At 35.8% G+C, this 5460-nt stretch overlaps 1 non-coding gene across 1 annotated transcript; it reads right to left on the bottom strand.

The window, feature by feature from the left end:
• Positions 1 to 3615: 3615 nt before the first annotated feature.
• On the bottom strand, positions 3616 to 3721 carry LOC149816886 (small nucleolar RNA R71). The gene has a single exon (XR_016427804.1). It is a non-coding gene; the product is annotated as a small nucleolar RNA R71 (small nucleolar RNA).
• Positions 3722 to 5460: the final 1739 nt, after the last annotated feature.

Raw genomic sequence — 5460 nt, 5'->3', positions numbered from 1 at the left:
GAGGGCCAAAATTGTTAATTGTAACTTGAATTTCGATGAATGATCAACACGAAAACTGAACCCAAGAGGTCGACTGACACGGCCAACCGGTGAGACACTAACACAAGTGCTCAATTTCGAAAGGAACACCAGCATAAATACCGGGTTTTGAAAATATATCAACATAGACATTGGATTTTGATAATGTACCAGTTTGAGACTGGGTTTCAGAAACATACCAGTTTGAGCATTGGGCTTTGAAAATGTACCAGTTCGAGCACTGGATTTTGAAAACATACCTTGTTTTTAAATTGAGTCTTTGAATTGTTTTTTTTTTGAAAGAGACTGACGCTCTCAAAATATTTGGGAATTGTGACGAGAATGATTGTCGGGGTCTCAGGATTATCCCTTATCCTAAATGGGTAGTGATCATGCATATATTTTAGGGTTATTTCATATAAAAAATATGCATGATTTCATAAAAAAATGATTTAAAAACCCAATTTTATGTTAGTTTTCAGTAAATGAGCTAAAATGAATTAAAAATAGAAAATGCTTGAAAATTAGTGTTATTTTGCAATTTAATGAATATTTTAATGTTTGTCATTGTGAGTTCCTAAAAATAAAATAAAAATTAGTGTTAAAAATAGAGTTAGTTAGATATATTTTGAAATGAGGTTTATTGTAAATATTTTTTACAAGTAATCTTTAGATTAAAGTAGTTTAGTTAGTTTTGAGGTTTTTAGTAAATAAAAAAAAAACTCTTTAAAATAGTTTTTAGATTTTTGAAAATAATAAAACAAACCATTACACGGTTTGGGTTTTTTTTAAAACTGAAAAATAACAAATTGTAACAAACCGGTTCAAACCGGTTTGTGATTTTAAAAACTGATTTTTTTTTTACAAACCGGTTTTACACGGTTTGCGTTCCTTTTAAAAACCCAAAAACGAAAAATCAAAAGGGTCTTCACTCTGTACGCCCGAACCCTTTCCTATTTCCCCTCTTTCCCTCTCTTCTCACCTTCTCCACTACCGCCGGTGGTTTCTTACCTCCTTCTTCCCGTTCTCCCTCTTTCTCTGTTCAATATCCAGCCGGTGGTGGTGGTGGTGGATCTTCAGTTCGACGACTGGCGCACGGTGGAGGCCATTCTTTCCTAACCCCTCTAAGGTACGGTAAGTCTTCTGATCTTCTTCTTCTTCTTCATCTTCCTGTTCAATCATGTTGTGTTAGTTCTGAAAAAAAATAAAAACCAGAAAAACGAAAAAAAAAAATTATTCCTCATTTGTTTTATGTTCATCGGCCGATCTGTTATTTTGCAGTGATTCTTTAGCTAGATCTGTTCATCGGCCGATCTATCGTGATGTTTTTTTTACAGCAATACATTTTCAATTTTTGTTCATTCATTAGTTGTTTAAAGCATATTTTTTCTTCATTTCCTGTTGCTTTCATTGCATATGATTTCACGTTTTCAGTTTAGCATTTGTTTAATTTCTTGTTTCTTTAATTCTTGAATTTCTTGTTTTCTTCATCTGTAATTTCTTGTCTATTTTACTGTGTTACATTAGGTAGTTCATGCTTTTCATTCATCGAATTAAATTCTGAATTTTCTGTTTTAAAGCCAGTCATTCCCTGTTGATTCATTTAGTTCGGTTTCTAGTTATTTGATTCACATTATCTTTCACTTTCATGTTTTGAAAATTCAATCATTTTTCTGTTTTTGTTTCATTCAATTTCTGTTTTGCAGTTATTTTTTTTAGTTTATCTGTTTTTGAGTGTTTTGTTTTTGTTTCTAATGTTTTCATTTTCTGTTTTTTTTTTAGTATTTCTGTTTTGTCCATTTACTAAGTTTCTTGTTTTTCCTGGGTTTTTTTTACTTGTTGTTTCCCTGTTTTTCACCTTCTAAATTCATTTTGTTTTGCTAAGTTCCTGTCTTGTTATACATGTAGTTTCTGTTTTTTTTAATTCAGTCATTTTCCTGTTTTGTTTTTTTAGTTAATTCCTGTCTCTTTCATTTCTAATTCCTGTTTTAGTTTTTCAATTTTTTTCCTGTTTAGTTGAATTGTTATTCATTTTCCGTATAGTTTTTTAATTGCAGTTTGTTCTTCAAGAATTTTTGTTTGTTTTTCATTTTATTGAACCTCTTGTCTTTCATTACATGTATTGTCTGTTTTTTTTAATACATTTCAATTCATTACATTTTTCGGTGTATAGTTAAGTTTTTGTATTTTTTTATATTACATTTTCCTGTGTTAATTAGGTGTTAGTTGTTTATTGAATTGTCTGTTTTGTTAGTTAGGTTAGTAGTTAATTGAATTCTCTATTTTGTGAGATTTGCTTAGTTGTCTTTTATGTTACTCTTAGTTTTAGAATTACTTAGTTAATTACATTAGTTTAATATAGTTCTAATGGTCATTAGATTCTTTTGATGATATATTTCAGTGTTCCTAGCATTTAGCTAGTTTAATATTGTTTTTACTTCTATCTCTGGTACTGCTCGTGTTCATTTGATTTATGCAGAATAGCAGGGGAGTGGAGCTGAAGCGATTGCACGACACGAGAAGTTCAAGAATAGAAGATTTTTACTTTTTAGTTTAAAATTAGAAATTTAATTGGGTTTGTAAATATTGCACTTTACGCCCTCTGCGAAGGGTATTCATTTGTTGTAATAGATAGTTGTTTTTACTTTTCTTGAACATTTTACATTTTAAAAACACGACAATAAATATTAGTTTAGATTTGCGTGTTTGAATACGAAATATTCCCGTTCCCTGAGTTCGACCCGGTCTCATCCACTAGTGAAAACCGGTTTTTATTATTTGATGTCTGGTTTTCATATGTTTTACATATAAAAATCTTTTCAAAATTACAACGATTTAAAAGAAGACATTAAATTTTTGGCGCCGTTGCCGGGGAACAACGTAATATTAGTATTCACTTTATTGCCTAGTGTTTGCTTGCATTTAGGTTTAGAACCACGTATGTGCATATCTTAGAGACGAGCTTACTTTTCTGCACAACCCACCTACTAGGATCCCCTTAGAGGTGACTGTGTACGATTGGTACCATACACATAAATTTCATATTTCTTTTGCATAATCTCTGTTATGTGTAACTGCGTGGTGTTTGTTTAGTTTTTGTTGTTTTTAGTCTACTCGCTTTGTGGTTTGAGTGGTTTGGCCGCTTAGTGCGTTAGTTAGGTAGAAAACCTAAAGTTAGGACGTGTGCTACATTGGTCTACTCCAAGGTGTACGCAATGGCTGACGATCATCATTTGATCCATCATTTGAGGGAGTACTTCATGCCAAATACGTATACTCCCGCCTCCTGCATCACGAGACCTGATGTAAGAGCGAGCCATTTTGAGATTAAGGCCAGTGTGATTCAAATGCTACCTTCGTTTTATGGCCTTAGCAATGAGGACCCATATCGTCATCTCGATGAATTCCTTGAGATTTGCTCGACTGTGCGAATCACTAACTTTGGAGACGACGCTATAAGGTTGACTTTGTTTCCGTTCTCTCTCAAAGATAAAGCCAAGCACTGGCTAAAATCTCTTGAGATGGTTTGTATTACTACTTGGGAAGGAATGCAGTGCGAATTCTTCAAAAAGTACTTCCCAATTGGTAAAACGAATCAGTTTTGTAAAGCGATAACCAGTTTTTCTCAAATTGAGGGAGAACAGTTTCACGAGTCTTGGGAGAGATTGAAAGATCTTCTCCGCAAGTGTCCCCATCACCAAGTGCCTCGTTGGCAGTTGGTGCAGTATTTCTATGACAGGCTTACTGAGAAGCACTGTCAAATGGTTGATTCTTTTTGTGGGGGCACTTTTATGCTCAAGAGTGAGGACTAGGCGTGGTCTCTATTCGAGACCTTGAGTGAAAATACGATGCATCATACCTTGTCTTCACGGCTCGATAGGACTACATCTCTGTCTAGTGGTCCTAGGAAAGTTAGGATTTTCGAAGTTGGGTCCGAGTTAGAATTGCATACCAGGGTTGACTAGGAAGTTAGATCAATTCCTAGCCAATTCTTCGAGAAGTCCAGCAGAAAGAGTGTGCGAGCTATGTGCTAGCCCTGCACATTGTGTTTCAGATTGTCCGGCAGCGCCATTATGTCCTGAATTCGTTCAGGAGCAGGTGAATGCTGCCCAAGGTTTCGCTAAACCCATGCCTGATTCATTTACATTATCATATAACCCAGGTTGGCGAAACCAGTCCATTTCCCCATCCCATCAGCCCTCCCAGACACAGTATAGACACAGTAACCCTTCACAAGGTTACTCGCATCCCATTTTTTCACAGGTTCATCCCCCAGCCCAACCTGCTTATACTCAACCCTATTCTCATGAGCCTTCATCTAGTCAATCCTTCCAAGATAGAATATTACAAGTTTTGAGCTCCCATACGCAGTCAATAGCCAAGCTAGAGACTCAAATGTGACAGTTGGTTGAGACCTTCAATAGGCAAAGCGAGGGGAACCCATCTAGTAAGTCTGTTGTCTCAAAGGGAGAGGATTCCATGTCATTTAACTTGCATCCCAATGATTCACATCATGAGCAGGTTAAATATGTTACATCCCTTCAGTATGGGAAGGCGTGTCACACCACTCAGGAATCGACTCATGAGCCCCATATCATTTCTACTGACAAGTCGGTCTCCATGATACCTCAACAGAAGGGGCCAAACACACAACATGCATTATCATCACATATTCATAAAGCCCCATTCTCTCAGCTTTTAGGATCACCGATTGTTTTTAGTAAGCAAGATGTGCAGATGCAAAAGGTGCTTGACCAAGTCAAGCCTGATCATATTCACCACTTGTCTGAAGTTGCATTCATTGATACTCGGTCGGTCCTAGACTCTCATTTCTTGACCAGTCTCTCAGATGAGACTAATCTCTGTTCTTCATGTCGAGAGAGATTTGATACTACATTTAGAGGTAGATGGGATGGAAACACAGTGCGTAGTGTCACAGATGACACTCTTTTCTTCATAGAGCCTCATTGAGCGATACTTCATGTCCATTGATCTCATGGACGATGAAGGTTTTTCCAGGGATCCGTCTGGCTGGGGACGTCAAACTTAGCGCTTTATGGGAGGCAACCCATATTTTGTATAGTATTACATTCGTTATTAGGCTTTGTAGATTTTCGTTGGTTTTATTTTTCGTTTTCTATCTCTTTCTATGAGTTTTATTGTAGATTTTCTTTGGTTTTATTTTTTGTTTTCTATCTTTTCTATGAGTTTTATGTTTTGTCATGTATACATTGCATTCATTACATTCATAGAACGTGCATTTTTAATTCATGTCAGGTTATTCTACTCTTTTCCCTCATTCATTTCCTCTCACGTGCATTCAATTAGTTTTATATAAGCATGGAGGAGTGTCACTGGGACAGTGTCATTCAAGCATGGGGGAGGGTGTAGTTTACACACCTTGATATTTCTGTTTACGTTCTTGCACATGTTTACACATCT

The sequence above is a fragment of the Nuphar pumila genome, chromosome 14 (assembly GCF_984573655.1).
Source record: "Nuphar pumila chromosome 14, dmNupPumi1.hap1.1, whole genome shotgun sequence".
NCBI classification, from domain to species: domain Eukaryota; kingdom Viridiplantae; phylum Streptophyta; class Magnoliopsida; order Nymphaeales; family Nymphaeaceae; genus Nuphar; species Nuphar pumila.
Note: the sequence above shows the minus strand (reverse complement) of the source record. Positions and strands in the feature narration are given on the sequence as shown.